This window comes from Rhinolophus sinicus, linkage group LG11, assembly GCF_036562045.2.
Source record: "Rhinolophus sinicus isolate RSC01 linkage group LG11, ASM3656204v1, whole genome shotgun sequence".
NCBI lineage: Eukaryota > Metazoa > Chordata > Mammalia > Chiroptera > Rhinolophidae > Rhinolophus > Rhinolophus sinicus.
The window spans coordinates 34657864-34683394 of record NC_133760.1 but is presented as its reverse complement, the minus strand read 5'-3'; positions in this window follow the sequence as shown (position 1 = coordinate 34683394).

Below are 25531 nucleotides of genomic sequence, written 5' to 3'. Positions count from 1 at the left end.
GTGTACCTGTGATGTATCTGGTTTCTACCTGTTGAGTATGACAAATTACATTTCAACACACACAGACTTTGGAGACTGAGAAATAAGACGCGTGGTAAATGAGAAATGGAAAGAAAATGGGAGTCCCCTTTAACTTATAAAGAGGCAGCCTTCTTTCAGACTGCTGCACAATAGAAAGGAGAGTATGTATACAACTACACAAAACACCTATAATTGATAAGCAACTGTAAAAAAGAGTGAAGAAACAAAAATTATATTTTAGAGAGGCCCAGCCACTCTTTTGGGTTCCAAGGAATAAAAATTGTCGGGGGCAGAGCACACACACACATGCGTTAATATTCACAGCACTTCACCACAACCAAACGACCTGCTGTGATTTTGTTTGAACTGATAAGAAAACACTATTAGAAATATCTGCACTCTTCTAGAGCTGTTCACAAACATTTTCTCAACTGAGGCAGCTATCAGATTCTGCCTTAGGAGTTTGGGGGTTGAGGGCAGGAAGGAGAGTCAGTCAAACCTATACTTGACCTGGGAATCTTCTATACAGATACACCAGTTACATCGACAGTGGTGTTTCAAGGGACCAGAACTGGGTTCATTTTTTAAAACCAGAATGATGAGAGAGGTCAAATAATTGATGCTTTCACTGTCCAAAGAAGCATCAAACCAGAGCACCCGAATGTAGACTTTAGTTCCAAGAAGGGCCAGTGAGTAATGGAGAAAGGAAATGAAGCAAGGACTCAGGGGCCTCTGGGTTGTAGAAGTGAGTCAGGGCTAGGAGACTTGGAGTCAAGGGATAAGTTAAATGTATGCGTCCTGGATATCTGATTGGATGTGTCCTTGAGAGCCCAATGTTCCTTTGTACTTGCTGCTGAATGGGACATGAGTGGGTTGGTCCTGTGTCAAAGCACAATGGCGGATGGATATGAGCCAGCAGGGGAATGCCATATGCAAGTTTCTCAAAAAATATTTCATGAAAGATTGAAATGTCATAGAAAGGTTGTTAGAACCATTTCTCTACCAATGAGAAGAATAAATGTGACACTAACGTGTTTTGTTCTTTTTATACCTTTATAAGAAGAGACATTATTATGTCCTCTATATAATAACTTGATAAACTAAAAACTACGTCTCCCATCCCTGTTTTCTTTCTGGATGTTTAATACTGTTTACTTTGACATGACAACATATTTTGCTTGTCAGTTGAGCCAGTTGGTATGGCAACATTTAATTTCTTGAAGAAATGTCTGTCAACATCATGGTCAAAAAAATAGCCCTGGGACATTGTGCCTGTGCGAATCGTCACCACATCCACCAACAACAATGACCAAATATTATAATGATAATAATAGTAATGACAGCAAGTACAATTGGAGTCGAGAAAGCACAGAGTTAGCTGTCAGTTATCCCTCCACTCAAATTCCTGAGATCTCTTTTGACTCAGTAACCTTGGGTAAGAATCCCTTTAAGTGGCAATTCCTTATCTAGAAAAGGAAACTATATATAATCCATAGGGTTAGACGCAATTCATAGGGATGGGGGAGGTACATATGTTATGAACTAAAAATAAACAGAAAGAAAAGAAAAATGTCCCATATGTTTTCTAGCACATGGTAGGCTCCTAACACATGGTAGTCCCTGCATCTATTTCCATGATCCCAAAGCCAGTTAAGTAACTTTTGAAGAGTTTTAAGGAGAGGAAGTCGGCACTATATAAACAGATGAGCAACATTGTCCAAGTTCTCTTCTCCCACATAAAACAGGATTATCCCCAGAACCATCTAGATTCTTATTCCCCATCAACATTAGCGATGGCTTGTTAATGCCATGGAGTCTCACTTGAGATCTCACTCTGGCATCACATAGATTCCTCCCTTAGCCTGAAAGTGCGATACGTCAGTCAGTCAAAGCTGAGAGCAAAAGACAATGCTTAGCCGGAAAGATAATGGTCAAAACAATTTTAGAAATAGAAAAGTGGGAGTGAGTTTATACACAATAACATATACAAATTTAGTTCTTATGTGAGAGGCAGTATGCTAAGAATTTGATATATAAAATCTTGTTTAATCCTCAAAAAAATTGGAGGCAGGGACCTAAGTGTGTCCTAGAGTGGAGGTTGCAATACCTTATGTGTGTGTGTGGTGCGGGAGCAGGGGTTCACCCTTTACCATGGGTTGGGACAGTGGGCCCATGGGAAAGGGAGATTGACTTCCCCTTCTCCAATGGGGCCCCATTTTTTTATTTTTCACTGGGTCTTGCAAATTATGTAGTTGACCCTGAATGTTATCCATGGAGTTTCAACTGTGAGGTAATACATTTCCTTTTGGGCTTAAGAGTCTTTGAATTGGATTTCCTATCAGCGGCCTAATGGCCACACCAGTGTTTTCTGCTCAATCCTGGGTCAGCTGACATTTCTATCTCTAGTCTTGCTATTTGCCTCACCAGTCTCCGGACAGCTGTCTCTGTCCTCACAGATCACCTGTTGCCCACTTCTCACAGCTTCTTCATGTGCTGCTCCTCCCCCCTTTCCACTGAGCCCATGAGTGCCCATTGGACCCTCTCTTAAATCCTCTAAAGCACCGCTGAAACCAGGCTGTTTGAAAATGAGCTTATGACCTTAAAGCAAGGATTTAAAGCAAACAATATAATAAAGTCATGTAAAACTCAAAGCTGGACTGTGGACTTTGGGCCCTTCAGGTTCCATGCTTCTTCAGGCAAATACTTCCTTCCCATCCTTCCACTCAACCCCTGGCCTGCTGCCATGTTGCAGGTGCCAGATTCCATCCCCGGTGGATGAAAGTGCTTTAGTTATCCCCCAACCCCTCTCAGAATCCATACCCACATTTTCCTGAACTCCCTAGAAAGGGAAATCTCCTTGTCAGTCCTACTTTTCAAGGGCAATAAAGAAAAAGTTATAAATAACAGTCCTGGTTTTTAAATTCAAATCTTACTCCATTTGTCGCTATCAAAATTTTAGAAATATGGTAGCAGTTTAGTCACAGGGCACCTAGTTATAGGACATACCTCTTATTTCATATTTGTTATAACATTAAATATGCAAACATTTGTTTCCAGCAACTCAATTACATGGCAAATTATAGACCAGTCTTATTCAATAAGATAGATATAAAAATCCTAGATAACATGTTAGCAAAAGGAATTCAAGATTGTTATGCCCAAATTGGACTTATTGAAGAATAAAACAATGGTTAAATATTAGAAAATCTAAAGTAATTTATCACATTAAGTTATTCCTGGAGAAAAATTATATAATCCTTTCAAGAGATACAGAAAAAAATTAAATAAAATTTAGCACCTTTTCATGATTTAAAAGAAAAAAAAAAAAGGAAATTAACAATGGAAGGAAACCCTCTTAACCTGACAAAAAGTAAATGATGAAGATTTGGAAACATTTTCATTAAACTCATGATCAAGTTGTGAATTCCCATCATTACATCTTTTATTCAGCCCTGTTCTGGAAATTAGCCAGCAAATTAGAAAGGAGGGAAGGAGGCCAGGAGAGACGGAATGAAAGAAGGGAGGGGGGGAAAGCAACTGAAAGGGAAGAATCAAGTGTTCACAAATGATGTTGGTTTTGCTGAAAATATAATGACATGGATATCTACAGATTATTACTAATAATGAGAGCATTTATCAGTATTATTAGGTAATAGATCAATGTCAAAATACTTTTTAAAAAACAATGAGGTCCTATAATTAGTAGAAACAAATTAGAAAATTGAATTTTTAAAGATTCATAATGGAAACAAAAATACATAATACTATGAGAAATTTATAAAACTCATAGAAGGACATAAAATAAGACCTAATTAAAGGTGAAATATATGATGGCGATAAAAGGGAAGATTAGCTATTTTAAATATACGTACTTCCTTAAATTAATCTGATGTGAGTCTTTACTTATACTAGAACTTATCCCTTACCCCATCAAATATTATCAAAATTTCAAAGGATTTCTTTTGAGAACTGATAAGCTTAGAGTAAAATTAATATAGATGGGTGAAGGACAGAGAAACCAAAAGACAAGGATTAACAAAATTTAACATGAATCTAATAATTATTTCAGAGTGGCATTGGTGCAGCAATGGACAAATAGGTTAGTTAACATTAAACTGCTGTAATTAGAGAGTCCAAAACTTGACCACATATGAATGGGTACTTGCTCTGCTTCATATTTGGCTTTATAATGAGTGAGCAGTTTAATAAGTGGTACTGAGTTGGGGGTAAGGGGACTGCGGATTTTCATCTGTGTACAAAATCAAACACATTTAGATACTTGTCTCACACTGGACACATGAAAAAATAACTTCCAGAGGCGCAAAATGTCAAAGACAGATGCCACTAATCTATAGGTTGAAAACACAAGAAACAATCCTAAATATAGATGTAGGAATACATATATGACGTTGAAGTGTAAAAACATTTATGGGAAGATTTCTCAACAATTGTGGAACTGTGGAAGGAGGATGAAATGAGGGTCTTTAACTGTTTCTCATATATATATATATATATATATATATATATATATATATATATATTTTTTTTTTTTTTTTTTTTTTAAGAAACATGGCAGAATATTAACAGTTTAAAATGTCGTCAATAGGCATCATGCTATCTGATGGTTGTTTTTTATACTTTTCTCTATGCTGAAATATCCTACAATTTAGAAGGAAAAAGAAGCAATTATAATGGATAGGTCAGTTATGATGTATTCAGTCAAATAAACGAGGAGACAAAATATATGAACATCTTAAGAAATGCAGAAAAAGTTTCTGTTAAAGTCAATACCCCTTCGTGATAAGAAAAAAATATTCTCAGAAAATTAGGAATAGAGGTAAATGTCCTAACCTGATAAAAGATATTAAACAAACTACACCTAACATAATACTTGAAAGTAAATGTTGAGTGCTTTGCCCTCCATACGTAGAAACAAACAGTGCTATCGTCATACAGTGAGGTCCTGGAAAAGCAGTTAGCCATGACGAAGAATAATCTACTGACACACTCAAAAGATAGATGAATCTTTCAAATGTTATTCTACACAAAATAAACCAGACACAAAGCAGTAAATACTGTATGATTCCATTAGTACCCAAATAGGAAAGGGCAGTCTGTAGGGCAAGAATGAAGCATTCTATGAGGACAGGCTAGGTTATGTTGTGGTAACCCAAGCCCCCTCACAATCTCAGGGGCTTGAAACAAGAGTTTATTTCTTGCTCACAGTCCCTTGTGAATTCATAGGAGGGCTTTGCTTATTGTTGAGTTGAACGAACAGCCACTGTTCAGTAGGAGAGTTAGCCAGAAAAATAAGGAAGGAAGAACCGGAAATTAAATGCTCAAGTCTAGAAGTGTCACAAGATACTTGCTTTGAAAACTCAGCGGTAGAAATTTGCTCATGGTCCATCCAGCACAAAGGGGGAAGAGGGAAGTGTAGTGCTTCCCTGTGCTCAGAAGGCAGAGAGAAATATCAGTCCAACCACACAAGTGACTACCTAGCAAGATGCATAGTAGGGGCTGGAAAAGAGAAGTCGATAACATGAGGGAAAGCCTTAGAACCACTAGAATGCCATCGCCAGTGAAAAATGTCTTGTAGTGGCTGGCTGTCCAATGGACGTCAGTAACAAGCGTCTCTGCTATTCAGTTGCAACCTGTCAGCTTTGGTTGGTTTTATATACTCTTATCAAAACCTTCCACAGAAATGTTTAGTTTTGTTTTGTTTTGTTTTGTTTGTTTGTTTGTTTCAGTTAGGTTTTGTTTTGTGAAAATCAAGGTAAACGACGGCAGTGTGTAACAAGGAACTTAGGCTCAGAACAGGGACAGTGGCCTGAGTCAAAGTTGGCGGTGAGAACATAGCTCTCAAGGAATATAGGAAAATTGTGAAGAAGCTGTTACACTGTCCTGGAGTCATGGATTGGGGTCGGAACCCAGTTTACCTAATTCTTAAGGAGCAGCGACGCTCGAGCCAATGATCATTGTCAGGAAAAAAGGAATAAATGAGTTTTATGAAATGGTCTCAGAGAGCACTTAGGATTGAGGCCGTGCTTAATAAATATTAGTTAAAAAGCCAAGAAAGAGCCCTACACCTGAGAGAATTATATACGGTGTGGTAAGAAATGATGTTGCTAAAGAGTTACAACATCTACATCTGGTATCTACCTCTGGTCTCAAGATATCCAGCCACTATTCATGTCAGAAGGTCAGAGGCTTGTTACACCCATGGTAACCTCACCCGGGCTGATATATTTCCTGCCCATTTGCAAGGGTGACCCAAAACCTGAGGGAAAATTTCTTCATTGACCGACAGGGTTAGGGCCACATTTTTTTTTTTTTTTCACAGTCAAGTTTGAAAGCTAGAACTCAGGGCTATAAGCCAGGCAGGGTGAGGTCAATGGTTAGAAATGTTCTACCCCTCCCCCTAACCCTAGCGCAGCTGTCATCGAGACTGTCTAAACTGGCATTTTTGCTTATTTCTCTTTTCTGTATTGATTCACTCTTTGCATCTTTTCCTTCTACTTCTCAAAACCAAATGATTTATTAAAGAGAGGAGGGGCTATGGTATGCCTTTTCCTCCTCTTTCCCTCAGTGTTTACTGACAAAGTACAGATTCTGATTTATTGTGCACCCTCTGCCTACACTCAGCGGCCCGCCGGAGTTGTACCCCTAGTCATTTCTAACCTGGACAGGCAAAACGTCTTTCCTTTGGGCCTCTCTGCCTCCATTCTTATTTGTTTCCAGGCCATTCTCTACATTGCCCAAAGCTCTACAATGGAGTTGAGCCAGGCTTGACATCCTGGATTAAAATTCGTCAGCAGTCCCCATTATCTGAAGCAGAGGTTACAAGCAGAGTAGCTAGTAGGGGATTCTGATGGGACGACCCTCACTTTTTTTGCATATCTTGTTGCAATTTCTGCGTGACCCTCTCTTGGCTTCCACGTGCTTTTGCCCCTCACTTGACGACTGGAGCCTCTTCTACATGTGCGGACAGCACAAAGCACCATCGTGCGGGGCGGCTCTAAGGAGCATGGGCGAATGAAAGCCCCTTAGCCTTGGGTCAGCACAACTTGGAGGCTGACAGCTCTTCCAGTCCAAAGCTCCCCCTGCAGAAGCAGCTTGTAGCTCCCCCCGTGGGCCTTTCCCTGCAATTACAGCCTTGCTTGGTTTCCTACCCTGCCTGTCTGGCTTCCTCCATCCCCACACTAGCTTCTCCTGGGAGCACCCTCTTAATAAGCCACTTGCTTGTGAATCGTCATCTCAGAATCTACTTCTAGGGACCTGACCTAAGACATTCCACTCCCCACGGCCTAAATTTAGATCGAAAACGTTGTCTGTCATATTTAATTTTCAGACTGAGTATTTTTAAACTGCATTTACTAGCCTGATTTGGTTCTTACTCCTTCCTCCTGTTTTATTTTAGTCCTGTCTTGTTTACTGACCTTCTTTCTCTACCGTGCCCATGAAGACATTTGAGTTTTTAACCCCTGACCACGGGTTTAGAGCACCGTAGGGTGATTTAGGGCCCTTGACAATTTCACCCCATTACACATGTCTGGCTTCAGCTCCCCCCAGTCTGTCTCAAGCACACGCATTTCCTGCCACCACTGAATATCTTCACATCCCCCATCCATGGGGGCACTTGTTCAGCTTTGTTCCTTTACACATGATTCTGGGTCGGAATGAAAGATTCTCCCCCACTCCAGGTCCACCTACCTAAATCCTTTTCATCAAGGGCCTCATCCGATGTCCTTTCCTCAGGGAAAGGCCCTCCCTGGGCTCCCCCAACACCTTTTACTCATGGCTGTGACCTGAGACATACCATTCCAGAGTGAAGTGTGAAGCACATCTGGGGTTACATATTAGAAGGAGAAAGGGGGTGAGTGCATCTTAGGCAGAGGAACAGCATGAGCAAAGACCTAGTGGTGGGCTGGGAGGGGGGTGGTCTGAGCCGAGCATCGCCAGTTAGAAGAACTGAATGAAGAGCAGCGCTGGAGGAGTCAGAAAGGGCGAGGGTGGAGGTGGGAGGTAAGAAGGACAGGGAACCAGGGGAGGCACCAGTTTCTAATCTGAAATTCATCGATAAATGCCAGATAATAAGAAAACACCCTCAATTCCATATATTAATGCTATAGCTATGCTTGTTTCTAAGGAGGGGGGTTGGGAATAGGAATTTTGGAACCTGCTGTACATGTCAGAACTGCACTGTGCTTCTACTCCTCTCAATTGCATCATGAGGTCTACAACTACCAGTGTTCCCATTTTACAGGTGATAGAACTGAGGTTCAGAAGGGGAAAAGCTCTCTGAGGACACACAGCCTGTGCAATCTTAAGCCAAGATGTCAACCCAGTTTTAGGACATGCAGGATCATGCTCTTTGTTCTACTGGCTCCTAGAGAAGAGAGATCAAGTGGAGATATCTCCCAAAAGCTTTTGTGTAACTTCCTGAGGCTAGAACAGGGCAAGCTGCAGGCAGAGGATGGCTGGTGTTTTTCCATAATAGGCTCCTCTGCCCAGTTAGTACATAAAACTGAGGTTGCTTGGGAACCATGGTCACTGGGGCCAGAGCTTGCTTGCACGTTCATTTGAGAAAAAGTCCATAATAATCAAAAGCCTGAGGAGAGAAAGAGAGAGAAAATTTAAAAAGCCATCAGTTCTCTCATGACCTGTGGCCTCCTTTGATTTAACAAGGGTTCCTTCTAATTATCTACATTTACAATCTATGGATCTTAAAGTGTGATGTCAGGAGCAGCAGCGTCAGCATCTCCTGAGGACTTGTTACAAATACAGATTCTCAGGCCCCACTCCACTCTGGGGGTGGGGCCCAGCAATCTGTTTTAAAAGCCCTCCAGGCGACTCAGGTGCATATCTCAGTCGAAGAACTGTTGATATATAATGTGTGCAAAGCCATCTCAGATGATTAGCTCAGTGGTTCTTCCCAGAAACCTTGACTGCGTCTTTCTTGTCCCCACAATATATTTGAGGACACTGAGGATAAAGGAGATGCAATTTCCTAAATGTAACTCTGGGTTGGTTGGCTTTGACTATGGTGTGTCGCGTACCATGTTCTCGTGGTGCCCCTGTGAGACCCCCATCCCATCCTGAGATTTAAAGACAGTTTTGCCACCTCTACTCTGAGCATTCACAAGCTTCATGACAGACCAATGGACAAATATCCAATGTGGATGCCTTGTATGACCCTCATGGATGTGGGAACATATATTCAGAGCAATCCACTTGACTTCAGCTAGGAAAATAATTTGTGTCCAAATAGACTTTTGATTGATTAGAGATATATATTGCTCCAATAAAAAAAAAAAAAAAAAGAAATTCTACCAACAGATGAAATAGCCAAATTTTTAAAACAATAAAGGGCTACAAAAAAATATTTAAGGATCACCACCTTTTCGATGAGCAACTACTATGTAACATTTCATGTCATTGAATTCAGTTCCCCTAAGAAAGATGCAGAGTTGGTCTCTTCCTCATTTTATTCAAGGAGAAAAATCAAGTTTCTAATGTAATCATGATCACCATCATTCTCCTGCTTCAAACCCTTCAGTTAGTTTCCATTGATCTACAGCAGTGGTTCTCAACTGTGGTGGCAGATTACAACCCCTGGGGAATTTAAAATCCTGATGCCCAGCTCCTACCCCAAATTAATTAAATCGGAATCCCTGGGAGAATGACCTGGCATTTTTTAAAGTTCTCCAGAAGGTTCCAGTGTGCAGCCCGGTTTGAGAATCACTGATCTAGAAACGTCAGTCTCCTTAGAGGCTCTGGCTCCTGCCTGCCTATGTAAAACACAACCTGTTTCTTTTCCCCAGAGCTCAGCATCCTGGCCTCTTTCTGCTCCTGAGCTGTATTTCAATGGCTTCGTCACCCCCAGGACTTGGCAACTGTTGTTCCCCCTGCCAGGATGCTTGTTTTAGCAGCTCTTCACTTTGTTAACTCATTAGCATCCTTCAGACCTTCAGCCAAAATACCTCCTCTTCTGAGAGCACGACTTTGGCCATTTCGTCTAAAGTCATGCTCCACGTCATTCTCACCATCTGGTTTATCTCTTTGGAAACATGTGTTACAGCCGTGATTGTACATTTGTGGATGTGTGTGTTGTTGCTCTTCCCCCACTTTAATGGGAGCACAAACCATGTGGTTCTTCACTACCATATTCCCAGTACCTGGAAGGGGGCGTGGTTTAATAAATAGTGCTTGAATAAATGAATGAAGGAGGATGAATGAACTCCAAGGGTGTAAGTGATTAATCCTCAGCCCTCTAGTTGTATTCAACATTTGAACTGATGTTTCAAGTCCTGGTTCATTGATGTTTTCCGATACAATCCAACTGACCATTTCTGCTTTCACGCTATTCACACGTGTTTAAACCAACAAGGTTAGAAGAGACATACTGTTCCTAATAAGGAAACTGGGACTTGATGACTTGCAGTTCACCTTCTGTGATGTGGCAAGGAGTAGGCGAGTGGACACAGCACAAAACCAGCTGTGTAAATAGCATCACCTCCAGGACAATTTAAATGAAGTCCGTAAATTATGCCTTCACACCCTTAGACCATTTATTTCACCATGCTGGAGAAAGAGAAAGGAGTGTTCACAGAACTAATTTCTCTGCCCAGTTATTTCATTAAAAACCGAATGGAATGGGCCCCTGTGGGAGAAAATGGTACCTGATGTGATTGTGGGGGACACTTTTTAAAAAAATGGAATAATCAAGTGGTGGTCCACCTACTCCAGTCGCTTCTCACCATGATCAATAACAAAGAGGCACCAGCTGAGATGCACTCCAGTCAATAGCATGCCCTGGAGAAGACACAGAGGTGTCCTCTGCCAGCAGAAGCAATAACACCAATGTTAGTAACAAGTCCCCTTTGTCCTTTTGGGGGAATAGCTATTATGTGTGGGGGAGGCGGGGGGAGGTGGTGTTAATATTTTTCTCCCTATTCATTGATTTTGACAATGGAAATGTACCTGCGGATAATATTATGTTGGCTTAACATGCACGCAAAACAATCAGGTTTTACTCTTTTGCTACCACAATAAGACAACCTCATCCTATACGGGTGTCAGAGAAGGCTAAGCCTGGGTAGTTAGGACTGAGGGTTGGATATCAATATTTAACTAACTGGCATTTGTTCTTAAAGACTGCTAGAGAGGCCGGGGGTACAGAGCTTTCAATAGCTATCATTTTCTTTCTTTCTTTTTTTTTTTTTTTTTTTGAGCCCTGTTTTAATTCTAAGAACAAAGCAGGAGTTCTTATTTCCATTTGAGAGAAGAGGAATCTGAAAGAAGCGCCATGCAAGCAGCCTAAAGATCCTTTAGTTACTGAATGAAAGAGCAGGGATTCAAATCCAGGCAGAGCACAACTCATGATACACTATAGACTTAGGGGACCTCTAGAGATGCTATTAATAATAATAATAGTAACAGTAATGTTTATTATTAATATTAGCACTTAGCAAGTGTTATTATTAGCAGTAAGTATTAATATTAGCACTTAGTAAGTATATGCCAACACTATTATAAATACATGACACATATAATTTTATTTAAATCTCATAATAAGTCATTTAATTCTCACCACAATCTTACCAGGGAGGAATCATTACTTTCTCTTTACAGATACAAATACCGAGTGTCAGAAAGTTTAATGGCATGCCTATACTAGTCGATAAGTGGCGGAGCTGTAATTTGAGCACACATCTTTCAATCCCTTCTTGTTTTTCCACAGTACTCCACGTGAGCTAGATTAGAAGTTGCCAGGCTTCTCACAGCAACAAGAATATTGAGCCCAGAGATGTGAGACCTACTAAGTTTGGCTACTAAGTCACCGTGTGACCTTGGGGGGAGTCCTTTCTCCTTTCCACTGGGCTGCAGGGCTGGCCTATCTCTGCTGCATCTTGATTCCTGCTCTGGTGTTCATTCCCGTTACACGCAACTAGGACAAAACACACAAAGCCACCATCTGGTAAGTATTCTGATTGGATTCTTTCAGATGTGAAATCACCTGGTTTAAACGTTAACAATGAAAGTAAACCCTCCCTGGACACAAGTCTCAGGAAGACAGTGGGGGAGGGGCTGCTGTTGGCAGATGAGCTGGAGAAACTCCCATGTCATTTTACCGTCACTCCAGGAAGAGGAGCAAGCAGCTTGTTTCCTCACCCTGTGCACTGTTCACAAGGGACTTGGGGGGAAAAAAATCCTGGAGCTGAGAACATAATTACACAAACTTGAAAATGAGGTAAAGACCAAATTAAAGCAGTAAGCCTTAGGCATAAATACAAATGATGACTACCAGCACATCTCTTGTGGCAGCAAACAAAACAGAAAAGCAAGTGAGAGCCTCTTGCTATTAAAGTAAAAGTTGAAGACAATACAGTGTGGGAGGTACCCAGGGGTTTTGATTCCTCACAGGGCTCGTGACAGACTCTTCGTGCTGGCAGTAGAGGAACCGGGGCCTGTGTGATGCATCATCTCGCTGGACTCTCACAGCCCATGAGACGGGCTCCATCACTACCCCCATTTTACAGAGGGTGGACTGGGATGGATGCTAAAAACATGGCCAGACCACATAGCTAGGTAGCGATGCCACCAGGATTCAGAATCCCGCTGTACTCATTCTGAGCTTTTGCTCCTAACCACTGGGATAGAGTGGGCTGAGTTTAAGAGCCGCCGTTGTCACTGGCTCTGTTCCCAACCAGGGGAAACCCTCTTCATTCAAGTGATAAGATGTGTGTTCACGCCAGTGTCCAAATTTGTCGTGCGGGCCCTCTCTGCTTAATGCCTCAGCCCCACACTAAGCACTGCCTTTGCCCAGTTTCTAAACCACCTCTGCCAGCTCATCGTTCTCCCTCCACATGGTGTGACATTTGTTTTTTCCACGACACTCAGACTTCTCTATTTGGCTATTGATCCCTTATTGATTGATTGGTTGATTCATTATCTTTGAACATCTCCAGGATGTAAACTGCAATGCCAAGCTTTGACTGGGGTGCTGAGTATGGACGGGTGCCGGGCTGTGGTGCGGAGGGAGGCATCAGAAACTCCCCGAAGGTGCGTGCAGCAGAGTGAAAGCCATGTGTGTGCATGCAGCCTCAGCCCACAGTGCAGGGGTGTGGCTGAGCCAAGCACGGGGCTGAGAAGCTGCCTTAAAGCCCACCCAGGTGAGGACAGTAGGTGCCCTGGAGGGAATCCTGGAGATGAGCGGCTGCTCAGCCGTGCCCAGTATCGTGTGCACGGGAGGCCCGTGATGCTCTAATGCTGCCATGCATGAAAACCGCCAGGGACTGGTGCAGAAAACAGAGCATGGGCCTCATGACCGCCAAGGCCAGAGACTAGCAGAGGGTGGTCTGGGTGGGTCAGCAACCTCAGCTGTTAACAAGCTCTCAAAGGGATTTCGTGTCAGGTCGTCTGAGCTGCAGCAGGCAGTCAATTCGTACTTGCTACTAAATAGGTACAAGCATACATACTTCTACACTTATGCCGTAGAAACAGACAATACATGTTTATTACGGATGCTTCATAGGCTACATTTCATGCCCCCGCCCGTGCAGTCGTTACACAGTGTTGCTGAGTGAGAGAGGCCACCTTCCTGGAAACTCTGGAACAGCTATAACGAAGGACAAGCTCACTTAGCTCAAAATTATAGTAAGAGGTACAATGAACAACAGCACAGTACAGAGTCGCTGTCAGGGAATGTGGCATGGAAATCTGTACTCAGACCCTAAGTTGACAAAGCCCAGTCTCCTCCTCTGTCCCACATCCTGTGGCTTCATTCCCCTCCCTGAGTAGCCACACAAGGCCAGTGCCCATGTAGGGTGCTTCTGTGTTCACCTCTCTGATGCTTCACTAGAATCCATTCTACAATGAGTCTTAAAAGTACCATTTTTAAAAAAATTTTCTTCCATTGAATTATCGTTGCCCCTCCACTCAGATGCTGACTCTGCCTTTCCAGCTAATTACACAGCCTCAAATCTCTTGACTTTTGATCTCCTAAATGTCCACATATCACATAGTGGCCATTGCCTGATAAACCACCCATCATCCACCAAAAACTTGACCTAAAGTCTTTATCCATGCATGCAACAGGTGCTTACTGAGCACCCGTTAGGTGCCAGCTCTGTTCCAGGCCTTGTAATAGAAAGGCCAACATAATCTCTGGCCCAGAGAGAGCTTGGGAAGATGGCCATTACAAAAAATAAGCAGATAATTAACGCTATGACCAGTTTTGAAAGGAAACTAACACGGCAACAGGGCATTGAAATAGGAAAAAAACAGGTGATAGATGAGTCTGAAGAACCACAGAACTGAGGGTGCAGCATCCCCCAAAGGCCTTGGGGCAGGAATGAAATTGCAGATCGAGGTGAGAAGGTGGTGAGAAAGGAGAAGAATAGTATGAAAGCAAACTGGAAAGGCAAGACAGGCTAGATGACCCAGCACTGTTTGGCGCTGGAGCGTCCCTTCCAATTTAACATGGGACCCAGTGGGAAAACCACTGGCAGATGTAAGCAAGAAACTGGCATTTGTTAAGAACACATTTTTTATCTTTTCATTAGTTGATAGAGTTTTGGGTTGTGTCCAACTTTTGTTATCGTGAATAGTGCTGCTATGAACATTCATGGACAAGTTTTTGTTTAAATACCTATTTTCAGTTCTTTAGGGTATATACCTAAATCACTGGGTCAAATGTTAATTAAATATTTAGCTTCTTAAGGAACTGCCAACCTTTCTCCAAAGTGGCTGTGCCATTGTACATGCCCACATCCATGTATGAAGGTTCTAATTTTTCCACACCCTCTACATGCTACAACATGGATGAACCTTGAACAAATTATGCCAAGTAAAAACAGTCAAACATAAAAGGCCATATATTGTATGGTTCAATTTATAGGAAATGTCCAGAATAGGCAAATCCATAGAGTCAGAAAGCAAAATAGTGGTTGCCAGGGGCTGGAGGAGAGGGGGGAAAGGGAAGGGACTGCTAATGGGTGTGACGTGTCCTTTTGGACGGATGAACTGGAGTTGTGATTCTAAGTTCTGGAGTTAGTGGTGATGATTGCACAGTATTGTGAATATACTTAATGTCCCTGAATTGTACGCTTCCAAATGGTGGATGTATGTATTTTACTGCAATTTTTTTTTAAAGGATGTCAAACAATTGCAAAGAGAATTAATTAGATGGAAGACATGAGGAAGGATTCGCTGCGGTGACTTCACTGGTCTGTAAGAGAGAAAATGGAGGCTCGGAGAAGGAGCGTGGCAGCGGAACTTTGCAAAGAGGAAATCCATTTAGTTGATGCCTGTGCCTTCTTAATGCAACCTCTTTTTCTGCTTCCCGTCAATTTAATCCCTGTACCCACTGAATTCATCCATAGGTCTCTCCACCCACTGAGTCCTCTATCGTACTGGAGGCATCCATGTCTGATTACATTTGTTAAATGAATAAAATAAATCAGGAGCATCGGATAGCTTAAGGCTGTGTGTGCAAACCTGCTGAGTGGCTCTCATTACAGGCTTCCTCTCCATTTTCCTACTCCAGCCAGTTTAGGGTCTTGGGCTGCATGGAAGGAAAAAGGCCTGGAAATCAATACAGTATTTAACGGGAAGGCACTGAAGCGTGGCCAGCCCAGAAGCAATCTGCTGACTCGGAAGCATCGGGAGGGCTTCTCAGGCCTGGCTGCAGCTCGCCTGAGCAGTGGTGGAAGCCCGAGAAAGACAAATTGCAGTCATCAATCCCAGCGAAGAAGGACTTGCTTCTTATGTCCCGTATCAGCAGGAGGAAGAAAGAGTTGCCACCTGGTAGCTGTTTCTGAGATGGTAATGAGGATCCTTTTGACCCTGGATGACGGTTGACTTGAGAGCAAGTTGGAAATCACCCTGTTTCCTGTTAGCAGCCTGGCTTTATGTGCTGCGGGGTCAGCACGCGCCAGGCCTGTTGGTGTGACTGTGGCGAAGGTGCTCTAATCCTCTTAATGTGAACTCTGCCTCCCTCGACCCTAACATGAGGAAGCAGGCTGCCATCCACTGTGCGCAAAGATCAGGTACAAGGAGGAATGCTCAGAACCGTGAACAATAAACAGACTTGTGCGGGCATCATTCACTCTACTCTCTCCTTATATAATACGACCCTGCATGCCAAAGATAATGGAGCCCGTTTACATGAGCACTGTTACATTTCATGATTGGAAAAAAAAATCATTTTATAGGTATCCCTCAGTAGAAAGCAAAGTAGCAAGGCTAAGACTATGGTCTCTGAAATCACACAAATCCACGTTTAACCATTTCCTGGTTGAATGCCCTTGGGAAAGTTACTTAGCCTCTTCCAGCCTCGGGTTCCTCATCTGAAAAATGGACACAGTGGTATCACCTTGCTAGAGCTACAGGGAAGTGCACAATATGTGCGTGTCAAGAAGATCTATGATGTGACCTGGGTGCTGGGGAAGGACTTGTACAAATAACAAGGTGCCTGCATACAGCAAATGTTCAATAACTTTTCACTGCTATTATTATTGGAATCATTGTTTTATGCAAAAACAGAGAATTCCATCGCTGTACTGATCTTACACACTGTGAGGGGAGCAAATGTCAATAATTGTAAATGACTAACTTACTTTGTGCTCAACCTTTTCTTCACCAGCACCCACTTTCAATACTGGTGGAGGATGGAGACAGGGAGGAAGCCGCCACAGGTGGTCGGAGGGAGCGCAGAAAGCCCTCTTCAGAGGAGGGCAAGAGGAGCCCCCGATCTCTAGAAAGCGGGGGCTTCCCTGTGCATGCCAAAGAGCCTGGATAAGAACGTGCCCCAGTAGGTGGAGGGGGATGGATGGGCCAAGAGTAGCCCTGTCTCCTGACAGACCCCGCCTCCAGTCCCACGGGCCCCACCTCCAGCCGCATAGGCCCCGCCTCCAGCCCCACAGGCCCCGCCTCACTGATAGTCTCCTCCTCCATCAGCCCTGAGCCATTGACAGGCTACAGTTCAACCCCAGGTGTCTCTGCACTCTCCAGGCCTCCCTCCTCCTTCCCTCCACCTCCTTCACCCATCAAAGGCCCCTTCACACCTCCTCCACCCCCAGCTGCCCCTCTTCCCACCTCAGCGCCTGATGGCCAAGCCCTCCCCACAAAGAGGAAGACAGTAAAACTCTTCTGGCGGGAGCTAAAGCTAGCTGGGGGCCAGGGAGGCTCTGGGAGCCGCTTCGGGCCCCGCTCCACCCTGTGGGCCTCACTGGAGCCTGTCTCGGTGGACACAGCCCGGCTGGAACACCTGTTCGAGTCCCGTGCCAAGGATGTGCTGCCTTCCAAGGTAAGTACACCCTCATCTGCAAGGTAACCCCAGTGGAGAGGGGAGGGAATCAGAGCTCCAGGGTCTGAACTGCTGGGGCTGCTACTCATTTTTCACATGGAGAAACTGAGGCCAAGGAAAGAGGAGGGACTTGTCTGAGGTCTCAAGAAAGTGTCAGCAGAGCCCTAACTAGCATCTAAGTTCACCCCGAGTCCTTACACATCCCAGCTCCCCAGGTGTGGGTGACCCCACCATTTGGCCAGTGAAGGAGCAAAACAAGTATGTGAGTGATCGTGGTAGCGTGAGCTTGGTGCCTAGTTCTGGAGCCCTCCCGCGCGACTCCCTTGAGTTTTTGGTCCACTGCATATGTCTCAACACAACCGGAGGTGCTTTCCCATACGACTCTTTCAAAGGACATGTCTAGTGAGATGTCCTGCCTCCGTTTAAGACCCGTGGAAAGCTCTGAGTGCAGTTAGAGTGATGATTTACAGGTTTGTGTGGGCTGGTAGGAGCAGGGCCGGAGGAAGGCTGCAAACCACGTCGCTAAGGCGAGTGTCTTAAAGAAAGAAAGCTTTAACTACAAACACAACCTAAAGGCTGGAACAAGTGAGAGAATGTTTATATCAACTTGATTCGTAATGGGCCCAAATTGGAAATATCTAAATACCCATCAACAGTAGAATGATTAATGTGCTAGATGATTTTATTTACGCAAAATTCAAAAGTAAGCCAAACTAGTTGACAGGGGTGAATATGAGAATCGTGGTTACCTTGTGAGGGGAGGGGTTGGGGGGAGATATGAAAAGGGTGCTGGAAGGTTCTGTTTCTTGATCTAAGAATGAAAACAGGTGTTTTCGTTTTGTGAAACTCCTTGGGGTCTAAATTTAGGATTCGTGCTCTTTTCTGTATATATGCTATTCTTCAAAAGAAAAACTATAGCTTACTTAAGTCTAAAGCACTGGCTTCCCCAAGTCTCCATGAGACATCATGGGGCAGATTCAGAACGTGTGGTTTCAGCAGACAACTCAGTCTAACACCAGGGCAACTCAGTACTAACACCACCCTCAGCAGGTTTTGCAGTGGGCAGCAGCAGGGGGACCGCAGTGTCCCAGGTCACAGAAGCCAGGACACTGGGTAATGCTGCAGGAGCTGGATGAGTCACTGGGTGGAGCCCCCAGATGTAGGCACCCCACATTTAAAGATTTTTCCAGGAAGTATTTAGGGAAGGCGTGGAACACCCTGGCCTTCCTGCACAAGGGTTAATGCGCCTGCAAAATAATGCCATTTTAGGCAGTTACTGGGACCCTGCTTTCAACCTCAGGCTGGTGACAACTAAGAAACATACTTTGAAATATTTTGTGAAGACTTCATCCCAAAGTGGATGCAAGAGACTGTCATATAATAAGTACACGAGGAACATTTATTTCCCTTTTGATATTATGCCAAACTGCAATCATTGAGGAAGAATAAAATAATTTCCTCAAATTTAATATAATTAAATAGAGCATCTAACTTTCTGAGCTGTGGACACATCTCTACTTTTGCTTCTCGATGAAAATTCTTTAAGTTAAAATGTCCTTCCCTGCTCAGACAATATTAATGTAACACTAATGGCTATCAAACTGAATGAAAACTATTCACTCATGACATCACCATGCCAATGAATAAAACTGTTGTCTTTAAGCACCAATCAGTTGGCAAACGTTAAATTTTGTAGCCACTCCTGCTTCACTCAATATGGAGATTTTTTTTTAAAACGTCGATGTTAAAAATATCACTACCAATGAAATGTTTTTGCATAGTTTTTTTCCCCTCCCTTTTTCGAGTATCTTTGATAAGTTAATGGAATTAATTCTTATAAATAGAATTACTAGGTATACATATTTGGGCATTTTCAAGCCTGTGTCAAATGCTTCCTTGTTCTTCTTTTAAAAAATAGTAAATTTCCCTTCCATCGTTTATTTTTCACTTGTTCTTTTGTTTTATTTCATTCATTCATTTATGTTGGTGTTGTAAGGTTGCTTGTGCAAAAGTTGGAAAAGCTTTGGTCCTCGTGTCCAACTCTGGCCTGAGAGAATGCTTTGGATTCATAGAGAGAGGCAATTCTATGCAAGGCAAACTTGATGGTTTTGAGCTTAGCCAGGCTCTTGAAATAGAACAGCCTCGGTCAGTACCCTCTCAGTATTTCTAAACCAACTGAAATCAGACTTCATATTCAAATCATATCTGGCTGAATTACTTCCAATCTAAAATGGCTTTGAAATTTTTCATATTAATGGGTTTGAATATAAAAAGTAATAAGAGAAATGTATAGACCTATATAATTTTAAAGTTTTATGTGTGTGAACCTAGAAATATTAGAAGCATAGCTCATACTGATTAATAATGTTCACAATCTAAGAAGATCTATGACGTGGCCTGGGTGCTGGGGAAGAACTTGTCCAATGGCACAACTTTTTTTTTTTTTGAAGGGCACAGGAGCTTAAGGCAGGGGACATATTGCAGCAGACAAGGAAAGGAAGAAGGACGTAACCATCTCATTTTCCTTATCTCTCTAGTAAGATGCTTCAAAAACGTACGTTTCTCTTCCCACGTGTCATGCTGCACTCTTCAAATACTCAGATTTTATTTTTTTCCCTCAAAAAGTTTTTTAAAGGTTTATTAAAATGACATTGCTAAAGTAGGAAGTTTAAAAGGAAAATAATGAAAAGTAAAAAAAAAAAAAATTAAACTAGGTATAGCAACTATAAGGTTAAAATATTTCTGTGATTAAGTGTCAAGTGGGGCTCTGAGCTCCCTGGCATCCACGTTAAAGACGGAAATACTGTCCCTTTCACATGACGTGTGAAATCCTCCCAATGCTGTAACTGAGTCAAGGAGAAACTTGATTTCTGAGTAAAACTTCTTTTCTGGGCCATTATACAAGGGGCACTGGGTAATATGAAGGGCAGTATTATCTGCCAAATTTTTACTGCAAATGCAGTTGAATTCATTCTTTGAGCTTTTAGCACAACTTTCAATTAAAGTTAGAAGAGTTGGCTGCCATCCAGTTCTGCTATGGCAATTGTGTGAGGACTAGGGTGATACATTTCAGGTTTGTAATAAGAGTAGTGCAAAGACCTCTATTACATTCAGGTTTCCAGGGAATGGCCATTTAGCTCAGGGTCTGTCTGGACAAAGGTTGCAAGTGTCAAGAGGCAAGGTCAGCATGACATTTAGGAAATCAGTTTTACAAGGCTGATTAAACATTAGAATCACTTGTGGATTTTTATTTATTTATTATTACTTTTTTACACACTAAATCAGAAACACTGGGAATAGCGCTCAGGAATTTTTTTTTTTTTTTTAATTCGGTCTCTGAATGAATCAACAGCAGACAGTTTGGGTCGGCATTTGGAAATAAATGGTTGAGATGGCTCCTCTTGAAGCCTTTCTGGCCTTTGTCAGAAACCAAGTGGCAAAGGAGAGGCGATAAGGGTACCTGAAGATCATTCACCATGCAGGTCACCTCATGTGGAAGATTAAAGGGGAAGCCTTCATCTGAAGAGTTGTTCATGGGACCATTATGGTTTGGGGAAGAAAGAACAAGAGTCCAGGCCACGAATCCGTCCTGGCTTGCCCACCTCTTGCATTCAGGGGACCAAGACATTCCCTGCAAAGCCCACAGGCCTGTTACAGTTATTCTTCTCATATGGCAATGGCTGTGTGCTCTAGCAAATTTTGATAAATGCAAGGCCAAATTGAGGAGTATGCACCTACCACAAGCAATATTAATCAAAGAAGGGCTGGTGGATCTCTCGGGTACTTTTATAGCGAGGGAAAAATAATCACATGTCTAATTTCTTCAAATGATCACATTCTTTGGTTTTTTTGTTTGTGTTTTTTTTTAACCTAACCAACAGGCTGTCTGCAGTCCAATAGTCAGACTGGGATCATCAGGTAGTGAGTAAAACGCTGTCCCCTGGAGGCCTATTCCTGATTTGTACTCTCTTCAGGTCCCCAAAACACTACATAAATAAAAGTGGATGGCTTCTAATGCATGCCTTAGCCTCCTCAGTTTAGCTTTTAATGAAGTGACAAGCCACACACACACACACACACACACACACACACACACACACACCACGTTGCATCCTGAGCATTTTATTGGAATTACAAACCCGTAGCCTAAATGTCATGCTATGCCACAGAGAAACGTGAACAGCTTGGTTTATTAATGGCAAGTTTGAAGGTTGGTCCCATCGTTCACTGCAGTGGGGACTCCGGCTTGTTCAGGCGCTCAGCTTCTGATACGATCCACATGACCACAGTGTTGACTTAGAGCAGATTAGAAGCCATGGCCCAGGAAGAGACTCATGAAACCCCTTTGCTGGCTCAGTATAGTCTGCATGCAGAAACTTCAAGTGTAAAGACGAGATGTACTTGCGTTGGATGAAAAGGCTTTCCGAGATTGCCTGGTTTGGATCTGTTCACTATAGATGTGGTATTCAGCAATGTCTGAGACTTCTTCTTTTTTTTAAATTAAAGTTTATTGGGGTGACAATTGTTAGTAAAGTTACATAGGTGTCAGGTGTATAATTCTGTAATATGTCATCTGTGAGACTTCTTTTTCGCATCAGAAAGGAGCCATAATATCATCTGCCTCTGTAGGGTTGCTGTGAAGTTTTGATAGCACATGTTTTCATGTCTACTAAATACATGGTAGATTGTCAAAACAATAGCAGCTAGTTTGATAGAAATATATATAGTTTTATTTTTATTCATTATTTTTATTAGTTTCAGATGTACAAAACAACATAATGATTAGACATTTACATCCCTCATGAAGTGATAACCCCCCATCTACTACCCATCTGACGTCATATATAGCTGTTGCAATACCATTGAGTATATTCCCTATGCTGTACTTTACATCCCATGACTAACTACATATAAAAGATGTTACCTATGCCCAAGCAGTAGTTCGTCGTAATCAGACCTGTCTGGATGCTGATGGTAACCACTTTGAACACCTCTTGTAATTGCAGAAGTCAAACGTGACTTGTATTCATCTTTTGTTATCAGTATATATTGAGTATTACAATAATACAGTTTTTTCCTTTATTAAAATGTATTTACATTTTTTGGCACCTTCTTTGTGTATGTGCGTATATTTTTTTGTGTATATATACATATACACACACAGAGGGTGCCAAAAATGTATACATATTTATACATGTATACATATATATGTGTGTGTATATATATGAATATATATATATATATATATATATATATATATATATATATATACACACACACACACACATTCTTGTTGACATTCAATATTATTCTTTGTCAGTTTCAGGTGTACAGCACTGTGCTCAGGCATCTACACTATCTATGAAGTGATCCCCCTGATAAATCCAGTCCCCATCTGGCACCTTACATGATCTTCACAACAGTACTGATTATATTCCCCACGTTTCACATCCCCATGACTACTTTGTAACTACCAATTTATACTTTCTAATCCCTTCAGCTTTTCCCCCATCCATCTAGCAACCATCCATCTAGCAACCATCAGTGTGTTCTCTGTATCTCTGAGTCTAAGAAATATATGTATTTTAAATATATAGGGTGTGGTACTGCATTGACTCGTTAATTCTTTCAACTTTGGATTTGAAGGCAAGCATTTATGATCAAGACCTCATACAGGTGAAGAAGGCCAGTGAGACATAAAATAATACAATTGAAAGTTCAACACCAAGGCAGACGGGACACATTATAATGCTGACTCCCACACTCTGGTACTTCCCAGGTCAGAACAGGTCTGCCTGGGTCAAAAGCAGGTGTCACTTTTCTACTTCCTATTGTCATGTCATTAAGGTGACAAAATGCCAAAAGGATGGGAAGCAATGGAGAAAGAATAGTGTCTGTAGCCAACAACGGGCCTGATGCTAATAAGGCTGGACGTTATTACTTTGTGACACATTCTTCGCCATGTAAAAACAGCAAAAAAAAATAAAATAACTCAAAGGTCAATGAACGACTATAACCCCATAAGCATCTCAGTGCTTATAAATCCCTTTATATTTTCATCAAAGGGAATGGAATAATCGACTCTGGAAAAACAAGCATCCAAGTAAAGATCGGTATCTTCATGTTTTCCTAATGAATTCCTCAAGGAGAATTCACTCTCCCGATCTGCTATTTATAGACCCAGAGACTTTGCTTTATATGGCTCTAGCCCACATTCCGTGTAGATGCCATCTCCCCTTGAGTCCCAAAAGCTGGGAACCCATCTACCGTAAGAAAGAAGAGACACTTGGCTGCTATCAGGAAATTAATAGCAGCAACTGAAAATGACTCCCTTAAACGCTTGTGCAATACATTTTATCAGTTTTAAAATGGAAGTGAAGGGTTTTCTGGATGCCTTGGGATCCCAAATATACCTTGGTGGCCTGGAGTTGACTTTCCCCTTATCACAGCAACAGAAAGGATTTTATTGACAGCGCTGTATGCCAGTGTACCACCAAAGATTCATCAAGTTAAGACCATCAGCTCAACCATCAGTGTTTACCCCAGACTTGAGGCTGAGACACCCTGAATGTCATACTCTCGGGGGCCCAAAGACATGTCTGGGAGCTACCAGGTACTGGCAGCATAGCATCTGCCAGCACTGCACACTGCACTCATAGTTCATGCCTCATAACATTCCCACTTCACAGATGAGAAAACAGATTCAGAGAGAGTAAGTGATCTACCTAAAGGCACGTGGCCAGTGAGTGGCAAAACCAAGGCTTGAACCTAGCTAAACCCCAACTTCATTCTGCCTCCCCGCGCACCGTTGTTGGAAGATAAGAGCCATGGAGGCGGTGAGCAGTCTTTTCTGTCCATCCAGCACAGGACCTGGTTCAAACAAATATCTCTGTTCACATCAAATATCTGATGAGGGGCTGATGTGAAGGACAACTGAGTTTGAGAAGACTGGTACGCTCAATGCCCTCATCTCTTCGCCCTTATTTATACTGATGCCAGATTGGCATTCTTCATATATATATTTTTTCTTTTTTTCCTGCAGCTAGTCTTGGTTTTACCATATGAGTTTGGCTTTGTTTACTCTCTGCCCTCATTTCTCAGGGGAGGCTTCCTAGTTGTCATTCTCAACATCATGCATTGTACAATCCCACCTCCAATTTCTGTGTCACCAACCCACTCTTCTCTGGTCCTTGATCAAGAGCTGCATCTCCTACCCTGTGAGGGGCAAAGAGAAGTCATTTAGACTAGAAGAAGGATTTGATGCCTCAGGGGTAAGAGAATATACGAGGCATTCAGGACATGTCCATCCTGGGCACAATCTTATAATTTATGCATCTACACCAGGTATTAGAGTTAACGCGTTTTCAAAACAAAAACTACTTTATTTTCATAATGGTATAAAACTCCAAAATCAAGTGGGAGGATTCACATTCTCTTTTCCAGGTCCCTTCTTTAGTGGCCTCAGAGAAAAGAGATAAAAGAATGATTCCAGAAACACACAGCAACGTATCTGAGGAATGGAAAAATACTAATGCCTCATTTAACACTGAGTCGTGACTTAGAAGTTCTTTATATGTAATCAAGTGTTTTAGCATAAATATGCATTACCATGAAATATGATAGAATTGAATTCTAAGTCAAGTACAGTAGGTGACAGTTTCCAATTATGTTATATCTAGGCTCTTTAGGTGTTGAGGGTTTCTTTGAGAACAGGAGGGTTCTTTTCAGGATGTTCTCAGTGCCTTGTCCATGAAAAATCTCTGTTCTGCTGGTTTGGGAGTCATGCAATATCCAGCAACCCTGTCTACTTATATTCGGTGTGGAAAGGGCATGAGACAAGAGCAGTCCGTCTCTGAGTCCAACGCAGGCAGGGCTTGCTGTGTACGCCTAGCTGCTCTGGCCCCCTGCAGCCGTTCTCAGATTACTCTGTGGCTGTTGACTGCTTTTTCTGGGGACCTGGCTAATGACTGAAGTAAAGTGTGACTTGGAAGAGCTTCCTGTTCCATCATGGTCAGCCTTGAGGATGATCAACCTTGACCTTCCTGTAGCACAGGAAGTGCAGATATAGAAAAGAAGGGGTGTGTGTGTGTGTGTGTGTGTGTGGTGGTGGTGGTAGTGATGTAAGGCAAGGCAGGAAAACAAAATGATTGCAGCTATTTAATCTTGGCCAGCACATCTTACCAAGGAAAGAGCGGGCCAGAA